General features: G+C 40.3%; 1 protein-coding gene across 1 annotated transcript in view; it reads right to left on the bottom strand.

The window, feature by feature from the left end:
- The window catches only part of Lonp2 (lon peptidase 2, peroxisomal), a 103,809-nt gene that overhangs the window by 81,805 nt on the left and 8,624 nt on the right, over positions 1-13,380 (bottom strand). The gene's annotated exons all lie outside the window — the stretch shown is intronic.

Below are 13,380 nucleotides of genomic sequence, written 5' to 3'. Positions count from 1 at the left end.
CCTAAAGACCTAAAAAGAGCATACTACAGGGACACTGCTACATCGACGTTCATAGCAGCACAATTCACAATAGCTAGACTGTGGAACCAACCTATATGCCCTTCAATAGATGGATAAAAAAAATGTGGCATTTATACACAATGGAGTATTACTCTGCATTAAAAAATGACAAAATCATGGAATTTGCAGGGAAATGGATGGCATTAGAGCAGATTATGCTAAGTGAAGCTAGCCAATCCCTAAAAAACAAATGCCAAATGTCTTCTTTGATATAAGGAGAGCAACTGAGAACAGAGAAGGGAGGAAGAGCATGAGAAGAAGATTAACATTAAACAGGGATGAGAGGTGGGAGGGAAAGGGAGAGAAGGCAAATTGCCTGGAAATGGAAGGAGACCCTCATGGTTATACAAAATTACATGCAAGAGGAAGTGAGGGGAAAGGGAAAAAAACAAGGGGGAGAAATGAATTACAGTAGATGGGGTAGAGAGAGAAGATGGTAGGGAAGGGGAAGGGAGGGGGGATAGTAGAGGATAGGAAAGGCAACAGAATATAACAGACACTAGTATGGCAATATGTAAAACAGTGGATATGTAACCAATGTGATTCTGCAATCTGTATATGGGGTAAAAATGGGAGTTCATAACCCACTTGAATCAAAGTGTGAAATATGATATGTCAAGAACTATGTAATGTTTTGAACAACCAACAATAAAAATTAAAAAAAAATAGGAAAATTGAGGCACGGTTTTTTGGTCCGTTTTTGTTTCGTTTTGCTTCGAGTTTGAGTTATCTGTTTGAGTTGCGTTATCCTTGTAGCAGAAATATGGGGTCAGGAATTAGCAAAAAACAAACTGAAAGAATGTTAAGTAAATTATTAGAGGAAGGAGGCACCCTAGTAAAACCAAAAACACTCAGGGCATATGTTGATACAATACAAAAATGTAGCCCATGGCTTTTTAAGGAGGAGTTGTTGAATATATCACAATGGGACCATCATGGTGAAGATTTAAGGGACAGGGAAAAGAAAATCTCAGGAACTCTGCCAGTTGGCATATTGCCATTGTGGATGATGATACGATTTTGTTTGCCTAGTTCAAAGATTTCAGGTCAGATTATGGTAGAAGACATATTAGATCAGTAAAAAGAGGAGGCCTCTCGAGATAGTCAGAAAGGAGAAGAAAGTTTGGAGCAGAAAAAGCGATCAGGGGAAAAGTTACAACAGGAGGCTGCTACTAACACCTTTCTATCACCAGAGGGCATGAGTGTCCAACCAACAACTCCGCCTATGGAGACAACATATGCTGAGTGGCCCTCAACCCCCGTAGTTGATAGATGGGATCCTGAGATAGGACCTCAAAGATTAGCATGCCCTGTATTTGAGGCGGCAGGAGGGCAGTGATTTCAAAACAGTGAAGCAACTAAAAGAGGCTGTAACAACCTATGGTCCTCAAGCACCCTTCACTATAAGCTTGGTCGAATCCATTACCAACTTGAACATGACACTAGCAGATTGGACTAGTATGTGTAAAACTATGCTAAATGGAGGACAATACCTTTAATGGAAGGTTGCCAATGAGGAATTTTGCACAGAGACATCTAGGCGAAATGCAGCAGCTGATTATCCTCAGAGAAATCTAGATATGTTGTTAGGAAAAGGACCTTATGAGGGTCAGCTGCAAAAATTGCATATGATCCTGCTATATACTCACAAATTGCTGCAGATGCAGTTAGGGCATGGAAGACTTTACAAGGACATGGAGATTTACAAGGTCGATTATTTAAGGTAATACAAGGAGCTAATGAACCTTATGCTGAATTTGTAGATAGGCTTATTCAAACAGCTACCAGAGTTTTGGGGGATACAGAGCAAGCAATGCCATTAATTAAACAGCTAGCCTTTGAGCAAGTGAACAAATGGTGCAAGGAGGCCATTAGACCATGGAAACATGAAGATTAAAACACGTATATTAAATTATGTAGAGACATTAATGAACAAGGGCAAGTCTTCGCAGCTGCAATACAAAAGGCTTTAGATGCCAGGCCAAAAACATGCTACATTTGTGAACAAACAGGACATTTTAAAAGGAGCTGCCCCATAGGAGGAGGGTTTAACAAAACTAGGTACAAAGAAGTAGAATACCAGGTATTTCCCAAGATGCCATAGAGGGAGACATTGGGCTAATGAATGCCGTTCTCAAACAACCAATGGGAACTCTCCGGGAAGGCTCCCCGTACAGGCCACCAAACCACCATAGAGGATACTCCATTATCAAAAAACGAACAAGGACCAGGTGTTTACCCATGATATCGTGGAGAAAACCATCGGGCTCCATTGCCAAAAAATGGACGGGGGGGCCCAATGCTCTAGGGCCCACAACCACAAATATACGGGGCAATGGAGGAACCCAGCAACACCATCAGGGTAGTGTCCAGGAAACATTATCCATTAGATTCCTCATCAGACAAACCAGAGGGAGCGCAGGGTTGGACATCTGCGCCTCCGCCAGAGCAGCATTAACTCCAGAGATGGGAGTTCAAATCATTCCCACAGGATTAAAAGGACCTCTTCCCCAAGGAACAGTAGGCTTATTATTGGGACGCAGTTCTTCTACACTAAAAGGACTTATGATAAGTCCTGGGGTAATTGATCCTGATTATGAAGGTGAAATAAAAAGTTTAGCCAGTTCTCTAAGGGGTAATATCAGTAATTTCACCAGAATATAGAATAGCACAGTTATTAATAATATCCAGCCTGCATGATAAATTTTCCAGTCGTACTGTACAAAGAGGTTCCAGGGGATTAGGCTCCACAGGTGTAGATTGGGCTATGCTGTCTTTAAATTTAGATTCTTGCCCCGTGCTAAAACTAAATATTCAAGGACATAAATTTAATGGGCCACTTGATCCAGGTGCAGACCTTAGCATCATAACTCATCAAGAATGGCCAAAACATTGGCCATTACAACAAGCCACTCAAATGCTTCAAGGCCTAGGAGTGGCGACTAATCCCCATAGAAGTGCAACAGTATTAGATTGGAAGGATCCCGAAGGATGTGAAGGAACTATACAGTCATATGTATTGGATCATCTTCCTATAAATTTATGGGGATGAGATGTCCTAGAGCAATTAGGTTTGACATTAACAAATAACATCAATCCAAATGCGCCCACTATTAGGGCTATACAAGGTTTTAAGAAAGAAAAAAGATTAGGAGAACAAGAACAAAGTATAGCAGCACCAATTCAAATAGATCAAGGAATAAATAGACATGGATTGGGTTTTCAGAAGGGGTCACTGAAACAATAAAGATTACTTGGAAATCAGAAAGACCAGTATGGTTCCTCAGTGGCCCCTGACTAATTGCAAGATTTAAGAACCATAAATAATGAGATGGTTATTATGGGACCTGCTCAGTTGGGGATTCCTCAATTGTCTGCTTTGCCAAAAACCTAGTATGTTTTAGCTATAGATATTAAAGATTGTTTTCTTTCAATTCCAATTCATCCTGAGGATAGTCCACACTTTGCATTTACTATCCCTGCACTAAATTATGAAGGTCCTGATCAGAGATATGAATGGAAAGTACTCCCTCAAGGGATGGCTAACAGCCCAACTATGTGTCAAATTTATGTTAAAAAAGCAATCCAGCCACTTAGAAATCAAAATCCTGAACTACAAATATTTCACTATATGGATGATGTATTATTAGCATATAAAGATAAAAATACATTGCTAGAATATTATGCCACACTTACAAATTTATTAAAAAATTATAATCTAGAGATAGCAATAGATAAAGTACAATTAAATTTTCCAATTAATTATTTAGGAATTCTATTATCCTAAACCATGGTCCATCCACCAAAAATTCAGATACGAGTAGATCAACTCAAATCACTTAACGACTTTCAAAAGTTATTAGGAGACATAAATTGGATTTATGGCCTTATCTAGGCATACCAACAGGAGAGTTGGGACCTTTATTTGATATCCTAAAGGGTCCATCAGATCCAAATTCACCCCGCATGTTAACACCTGAAGCAAGAAAGGCATTAAAAATTATTGAAACATATATGGAATATATGCATTTGGATAAAATTGATATGTTGCCTTTATTATTTATTGTAATACCAACAAAGAATATTCCTACAGGAGTATTTTGGCAAGAAGGTCCATTATTGTGGATACATTTACCTTATTCTCCTAACACTATTCTTACTAGGTATCCTGAGGCTGTAGGACAATTAATGCTCAAAGGAATAAAAGCAGCAAAGGGAGTGTTTGGAATTTCTCCCAATAAAATTATTACTCCATATACTATGGATCAAATTGATGAGTTAGCTAATGAGTTAAATACTTGGGCAATAATCATGTGTAAATCTAATGTTTGATTTGATAATCACTTACCATCTATTCCTTTGTTGTCTTTTTGGTCTTCGTATCCTGTAGTTTTTCCAAAAATGACAAGAAAAACACCTATCATGAATGCTCTAAATATATTCACTGATGGGTCAAATAATGGTACAGCAGCAATAGTTACACCTGATCAAACTTTTACATTTTTAGTACCCAAACAATCAGCTCAAAAGGTAGAGCTTAATGCAGTATTACAAGCTTTTGTGATGTTTAAAGATTCTGTATATAATTTATTTTCTGATAGTCAGTATATATTTAATGCTATAGTATCCCTTGAAGATGCTGGTCGGATTTCTCCTTCCTCTACTGTTTTCTCTTTGTTTTCCACTATACAAAGTCTAATCTGGGACAGAAAAGATACATTCTTTATAGGACATATCAGGGCACATACAGGATTGCCTGAAGCCCTTAGTTTGGGCAATGATTTAGCAGATAGAACTACATATGACATACATATTTCCTCTACAATAGAAGAAGCTATAAATTTTCACAAAAGGTTCCATGTCAATGCTAATACTTTACAAAAGCGTTTTAAAATAACTAAGGAACAAGCTAGACAAATAATAAAATAATGTCAAAATTGTGTGACCTTTTTACCACAAGTTAATCTTGGAGTCAATCCTAGAGGACTGATACCTAACCATATTTGGCAGATGGACGTCACACACTTGCCAGAATTTGGAAAATTAAAATATTTGCATGTTACAGTTGATACTTCTTCTGGATTTTTGATGGGTTCCCTTCATGTCAGAGAAAAAACTAAAGATATTATAGCTCATTGCTTACAAAATTTTGCCACTGTGGGCGTTCCAAAACAGTTAAAAACAGATAATGGTCCTGGTTATACTTCTACCTCTTTTAAACAATTTTGCTCATCATTTGGCATTACTCATATAACAGGAATCCCATACAATCCACAGGGACAAGGCATAATTGAAAGAGTTCATCAAACTATTAAAATGTACTTATTAAAGCAAAAAGAGGGAATTGGAAAGGGGTATATATCCCCCAAAGATAAACTTAAAATAACCCTTTTTACTCTAAACTTTTTAAATTTGGATTCATCAGGACTTAGTGCTGTGGAAAGGCATATGTGTCCAAAAAATGTACATAAGCCTAAGGTATTTTGGAAGGATATTTTAACAGGACAATGAAAAGGTCCTGACCCAGTGATTGTCTGGAGTCGGGGTTCTGTTTGTGTGTTTCAACAGGGAGAACAGCAGCCGATTTGGATTCCAGAGAGACTAACCAAAGCGATTTCTACAGACCAAAAAGATGATGATTTGACTCAAATCCATAACAGCTGATATCCAGAGCTCCAGCTTGGCTATTCTTACATCTGCAACAGTGGTTCTCCCACACCTGGAGGCTAATGAATAATGAACACCATTAAAGCCTATTTCAAATGTAAAAAACTTTGGACTTGTGGGAATACCTTCAGACCCATTATGCAAGTTACAAGAAAAAGGATGGGATATCCAAAGAAGAGTCAAACCCAGGTGGTAACCAGGATTCCTTTTTCAATATCTATTTTATTATTGCCTTTTCCCACATCATGAAGTTCTATTTTATTTTTTGAGCTCATACAGACCTAGGTTAATGTTTTTCTGATAAGTTCTATTTTTGATCAACTGTGGAGTTTTTAAACATTGCAATGGAGATTTCACCTGTGTAAAGCTACAAGGCCTTTACTATTGTCTTATGTGTTGTATGTTATGTGTGCACACTTGTGTCTTGTGTTGTCTTATGTGTTGTATGTTATGTGTGCACACTTGTGTTTTGTGTTGTATGTCTGTATTGTGTATGTCCATATATCATATATGAGGAGCGCTCATGGAAAAATGGATCCAAATATTTTTTTATTCACGTGATTTATATGGTTTAATTTAAATTGGGTAAACAGCTGTTGAGGATTGTTTTAATATGTGAACAAATAAGGAGGTTAACAGATCTGTTTGTTTACTTTCACCTTTCCTTTTCATTATATCTAATTCTATTCAGGATACTAAATTGTTTAGAAAATTGCTTTCTTTTAGTGCCTGCTGAATGTTACATAATTTTTTTTTAGCCATCATTGCCAGAATTCCTATTTTCATCCCAGTGCCGGTGAAGACAAAGATAAAAGCAAACTACAGCTTCTGCAATAGCTATCACAAAAAAACTGTATAAACTGATGTATCAATGAATAATGTAACTCAACAAGTGATGCTCAATCAAGAAGTCGATTTACTTTGGGAGGAAATGAACATATTAATAGATTCCTCTGCTTTGAACTGCTTGCAGAACTTGCCTGGACTATGTATCACTTGTATGCATTGTGAACTATCTGTTGGTGCAGCAAATTGTGGTAGTGCTGGAGTATCTTTGCTGATGGTGTCACCCGTGGTACAATTTTTCCAAAAAGAGTCGTTATTTGGCTTGGTGTCGTGGCATTTTGCATCCTCCTCCCTTCTGCTGGCACCAAGGCCAAATTTGGGGGCCAACAGAGGAGAGGCAAAGAACCTCACCTCCCCACTGGCACCAAAGCCAAATTTGGGGGCCAACAGAGGTGAGGCAAAGAACCTCATCCCCCCCCCACTGGCACCAAGGCCAAACTTGGGGGCCAACAGAGGTGAGGCAAAGAACCTCACCCCCTCACTGGCACCAAGGCCAAATTTGGGGGCCAACAGAGGTGAGGCAAAGAACCTCACCCCCCCAACTGGCACCAAGGCCAAATTTGGGGGCCAACAGAGGTGAGGCAAAGAACCTCACCCCCCCCACTGGTACATAGGCCTATCTACAAGTACGGCTGTATGCTGAACCGGTAGTCAGTGATGGGTAAGATCCAATTGCAGCGGTACCAACCTAAGACAGGAGGCTAACGCCTTGAGGTCAGCTCATCTGATGACGGGTAAGGACCATATGTAGTATTGGACAGCCTAACAGGCACGGTCCCTAAGCCACATTGCTTGTTGTTTAATTAAACAGAAGGGGGGAGATGTTGAGAGCCATGGCCAGTTAGAATGACACCTGGCATTTGCCAGTGGGAATGTTTGAAAGGTGACGCCAGCGAACCATTGAGATGATGATTTGAGTTAAGCTATATATAATTGCTATGATGCTGGATTAATTGTATTGTATATTTGACCTTTGCTGTCAGGCAATGGGGCAGCTCTTGCTGCCTTGGGCACCCGCTACTTTGGAGTTCTTGCACTACTTTAGAGTTCTCGTGGGGATTCCCGGAGAGTTCCCATTGGTTGGGGAAGTGCCGGAGGAGGGATTTCCAGTGTGGGGGTTTGCTGGAAGGGCCGCGTAGGTGGCGTTGGCAGAAAAGCGTGCTGGTGAGAGTTGAAATAAAGTAGTTGCTGTTTGAACCTACAAGGCTTTGTGGCGGCTCGGTTATTCGTGCCCAGCCAGACTGCGGCAGGGAGAGACAAAGAAGGTCACTTGGAAGGCACTCCCAAAATCATTCTATGAAGCCAGTGACACCCTGATACCAAAACTAGATAAGGACATATCACAGAAAGAAAACTATAGTCCAATACCCCAATAAACATAGATGCAAAAACCTTTAAAAATATTAGTAATTCATATGAAAAATGTGTTAGGAAGACAGTACATTATGACCAAGTTGGTTTCATTCTAGGGATGCAAGGATGGTTCAACATATGTAAATCAATAGATATAATTCATCACATAAACAGAATCAAGGACAAATAGACATGATCATCTCAAAAGATGCAGAAAAAGCCTTTGACAAAATATAACACCCAATTATGTAAAAAACAACAAAGAAATTAGGAATAGAAGGAACTTACCTTGACATCATAAAGGTTCTATATGAAAAACCCAAAGGTAAGATAATATGAAATGGGAAAAAACTGAAAGCATTTCCTTTGAAATCAGGAAGAAGACAGGGATTAACCAGTACTTGAAAGTTTAGCCAAAGCAATAAGGCAAGAGAAGGAAATAAAAAGGATACAAATAGCAAAGGAAGAAGTTAAATTATCACTATTCGAAGAATATATGATCCAACAAATATATGAAAAAATGTCCAACATCTTTAGCAATCAGGGAAATTCAAATCAAAACTACACTGAGATTTCATCTTACTCCAGTTAGAATGCCAATCATTAAAAATACAAAAATTTAAAACTGGTGAGGGTTCGGGGTAAAGGAACACTTATACTCTGTTAGTGGTATTAAAAACTAGCCACTCTGAATGATTCACGTTTTCTATCCCAGAGTGGAGAGGCTTTGACCATCACTACATCTTGTAGTGACCTGGACAATGCCCTGGTCCCGGAAGTTTGAGGATGCTCTTCAGATGCAGATGTCACCCTACAGCCTTTGGGTTGAATTACACTCACATGTCCCTTGTAACTCCGTCCCTTCTTATTTTTTTTTGGATAAAATTTTCTAAGTAGGGTTCCCCCAATAAAAGCCGACTTCTGAATGTGCTCACGCGCGTGTGCGTGCATGTCACACTCTCTCTTGTTTGCTCTCTCTCTCTATCCATCCTCTCATGACTATTCCTTGCTCTCCCATTTGGGGAGCTTGAGGCTGAGAGTGGAGCAGCCATCCTGAAACTTGTTTAAAGGTAAAGCGTGTGTCTGTGTTTTATTTGGTGTCCCTGGAAATTCACAGGAGCAACCTTAAGTTCAGCTGCCTCCGTGGGTCTGGAGCAGCACGTGGTGCCCAGAAACAGGGACTGCTGGGGTGGGTGTGTGAATTTCCAGGTAGACTGAGAGAGCGCCCTATAGAAATTTAGTGAACCGTGATTCTTTGGGGATCACAGAGGAAGCAGACATTCAGAGCTAGGAACGTCAAAGAATTATCATAGGCAATTCCATGCCTTCAGATAAAGCAATGTATTTAACAATTTAGAGACAATAATCAACCAGAGAAGAAAACAAGTCAGAAGGGCCCAGCTAGCTCAGCTCCTGAAAACAGTTAGTGAGGTGTACCCACTTTGTCAGCAAGACTCACAGGATTTACGTACTTGGGAGAAACTAGGTAGAAAATTATATAAAGGCTGCCTCTCTGCCAAGTTGTCTAAAAGTACAATAGAGAATGTTCAGAAGGTCTGGACTGCTTTAGAAATGTGTCTTTTTGGTGATCTAGAACAGGACCAATGGTCCACCAAGGACCTGCTGAAAGGGCTTCAGAGAGCTGTTAGAAGTTTGGAGCAGGAGAAACGGCCCAAGACTGCTTCCAAGCAGTTCTCTCTTTCTGAGACAGGACTGAGGACAGAGTCAATTTTTGCTCAGTCTACAGCTCGAAAACACAGGGGCAAAACCTGAAATCAAAAGTTTAGTCTCCACTGAGCGGGTCAGAACCAGGAGCTTAGAGGAGCACCAAGGGGCATGTTCCAGAAAGGAAACTATCTCCCATCAGATTTGGTGAGGCAGATTCAAACTGGAAGGAACAAGATGGACAGAAAGATACAAATGAAAAAGAGTCACAATCTGAGGGGACTCAGTCAGAAGGTGAGGAAAACCTGGAGGAGGGTTTTACTAAATTACATCTAGCTGGCCCAGCACCCTCCATCTAAATTTGGCCACTCTCCCTGGGAGAATGGGGTTCAATAATTACTCTGAACTGGCGGTCGCCATGCGTAAGTCCCTACAATGTGGCCTTAGAAGAGTGCAGGCGAGGGGAGGACATTACAGGTTTTCAGCTTTTTCCAGTCTTTGAGTAGATTAATGAAAAAAATCAGCATGTACACATGCATGCTGCAGCTCCCTTTAAGACTCTAAGGGAGCTCAAAACTGCTTGCGGTACCTATGGTCCAAACTCACCCTTTGTGCAAAGCCTGCTTGATTTGTTATGCCACAAGCCTTGACCCCCCCAAGGACTGGATTTCAATGGCAAAGGCTTGCCTTTCCAAGGGTGATTATCTCCTTTGGAGATCTCACTGGACTGTTTATTGCACCAAACAGGCTGAGATCTATTGAGCTGTCAGGTAAAACGGAATCAGAGAGAAACTTATGGGACATATTTTCCAGATCCACCTCAAATACACTCAGCAGTGTGGACTGGAGAATCCATCCGGGTATTTACTAATGACTCATATATGATGGGAGGATTTGTAGACATATTACTTCCAACCATGTGACTGGATTTAATTATTCTGGCTATAGCACCCAATTACCTTTGTGTTGGTCCCAGAATAAGCATACTGGCTGTCTAAAAGGGTCATTTGAGGAAAAGACAGCAATTGGGAGACCTAGACCAACTAATCGTACTGTTACCAGAGACTCAAAACCTTAGATCAGATCAGTTATTAAAATGGGACTTTCTCATAACAAACCAGTCATCTCAGAATACTTCCAAGACTCTTCATAATCAAATAGACACAGATGAAAGGATTGAGATTAAGCTAAATGCCTTAGAGGCTACTGTCATAAATATGGTAATGAACTTTCAGCTTTGAAATTCAAGGAAAGACTTAAATATCATGCTAACTATGTGTGTGTTACTGCTGCCAAATACAATGCCTCCCAGTGGGATTGGGAAAAGATTAAAAACCATTTATTGGTGTGGGAGACCAACCTCGCACAGGACTGAGTTAACTCCTCTGCTGGGCAATGTGTCAGTCTGCTGCTAGACTGCCCCGCTCTTCTAGCTCTTCTAAGGTTCAAGTGACTGTCTTCATGCCTGGGCCGAGGCTTCCTACAGCCCCATGGGTGGAGCTATGCTCACCTGTTCCTTTGTAATATAACCTCTTGCCCTGTTTAGGATAGAATGTTCCACGGACGTGCCTTGTGTGTGTCCCCTTCTCTTACTGTGCCCTTGGGTGTGGCCTACCTAGATGTCAGTCAACCTTCTGATAGCGGACATCATGAAGATAGATTCAGCCCCCTGAAACCTGACCCCTTGCCTCATTTGAATAGCTTATCCTCAATAAAAGGGGTAAGCGAGAGCTCTTTCCCTCTCTTCGGTGGACCCTTAAGGGCAGAGGAGCCGTCACAGCGACCCAAAGAGAAAGGTATTTGTGTCTCCAGTTCCCCTGGAGTGACCCCTGAGCCTTTTAGTCGCGAACAGAAACCTGGCATATTGGGTATTTGGCAAAATAATAATAACAGCTTGAATCTTTTGGAGCTCCATCATCATATTCAAGATATACAAAAAAGATTGATTTTTTGGATCCTACTTCTTTAGTTAATCAGATGCTTAAAGAATCGAAGGGCTTTAACCCTGGAAACGTTCTTAAACTTTCTACATGGTCTATCCTTGTATTGTTCTCTTTGCTACTAATTCTCTCTTGTATTGTAATTGTAGGATGGCGAGCCTTCAAAACAAGGATTCCAGACTCGAAATAATGACCCATAACTTGCTTTTTCAAAGAAAGGAGGAGGAATATGTGGGGAGCCACTCTGAATGATTCACGTCTTTCATCCCGGAGTGGAGAGGCTTTGACCATCACTACATCTTGCAGTGACTTGGACACTGCCTGAGGACACGTCTTCAGATGCTGGCCTTGCCCTATAGCCCTTGGTCGAATTATACTTACATGTTGTAACTCCGTCCCTTCTTACCTTTTTTGGATAAAACTTTCCAAGAAGGAGGGTCCCCCCAATAAAAGCCTACTTCCCAATGTGCTCGTGGGTGAGTGCTCTCTCGCTCTCTCTCTCCAGCCCCTCATGACTATCCCTTGCTCTCCCTTTTGGGGAGCTTGAGGCTGAGAGCGGAAGAGCCGTCCTGAAGCTTGTTTAAAGGTAAAGTGTGTGTCTCTGTTTTATTTGGTGTCCCTGGAAATTCACATGAGCGACCCTAAGTTCAGCTGCCCCAGCGGGTCGGCATATAACCATTATGGATATCAATATAGAGGTTCCTCAAAAGACTAGGAATGGAACCACCTGTGACAAAGCTATACTACTCCTTCAAATTTGTCCAAAAGAATTAAAGTCAGCACACTACAGCAAAACATGCATGCCCACATTTATCACAAAATAGCCAAGTTATGGAATAAATCTAGGTGTCTTGTCAACAGATAAAAGCATAAAGAAAATATGGTGTATATAAACAATGGAGGTTTACTTAGCCAAAAAGAAGAATAAAATTGTCATTTGCAGAAAATAGATGGAACTGGAAAACATGCTAGTGAGATAAGCAAGGCTCAAAAAGTGAAGGGTTGTTATGCTTTCTGTCATGTAGAAGCTAGAGAGAAAAAGGAAAGAAAAGAGACCTTATGAAAACAGGAGACGGTAAAGAAGGAGGATGGGGAGGGAGTAGGGAAGGAAAAGGGAGGCATGGGGAAATGAAATAGACCAATCTATGTGTATGTATGAATATATCACAATGAATTCCTCTAGTAAATATAATTATAACTAGGTGGAGTAGCACCTGCCTGTAATCCCAGTGGCTCATGAGGCTGAAGCAGCCTTATGGAAGCCCTAAGCAACTCAGTGAGAGCCTGTCTCTAAATAAAATATAAAAAAGGGCTGGGGGTTGGAATTGCAGCTCAGAAGTAAAGTGCTTGCAGAGCACATGTAAGGCCCTGAGCTCGATCCTCAGCACTATAAAGGTATTATGTCCAACTACAACTTAAAAAAGGGAATGCTGGGGATGTAGCTCAGTGCTCAGAAGTTAAGTGCCCCTGGGTTCAATCCCTACTACCAAAAAAATGAAATAATTATAATATACCAATAAAAATTATTTTTAAAAAGATAGAAGAAAATGAGAGGCCATCAGTTAGGAGGCTGATGAAGAAGTCTACTGATAAAGCCTATAGAAAGTAGATGGCAAAAGGGATGAAAGAGAAGCACTAATTATAAACAATCTTAATGTCCAAAGAGGAATAATAAAATTGATATCCCAAGTCAATAACATTTACACAAGTACTTAAAAATTTCTTTAATGTTCTTACAAAAATCTTTACATGTTTAAAAAGTTTCTGTAGATCAAAGTAGAAAGAAGTAAAGGTAAAAAAAAAAAAAAAAAAAGCTATGAAGCTATGCCCAAGCTGTGTCCAAAGAAGT

The sequence above is a fragment of the Ictidomys tridecemlineatus genome, chromosome 15, assembly GCF_052094955.1.
Source record: "Ictidomys tridecemlineatus isolate mIctTri1 chromosome 15, mIctTri1.hap1, whole genome shotgun sequence".
Taxonomy (NCBI): domain Eukaryota; kingdom Metazoa; phylum Chordata; class Mammalia; order Rodentia; family Sciuridae; genus Ictidomys; species Ictidomys tridecemlineatus.
The sequence above is the reverse complement of the archived record's forward strand: the minus strand, read 5'-3'. Positions and strand labels throughout refer to the sequence as shown.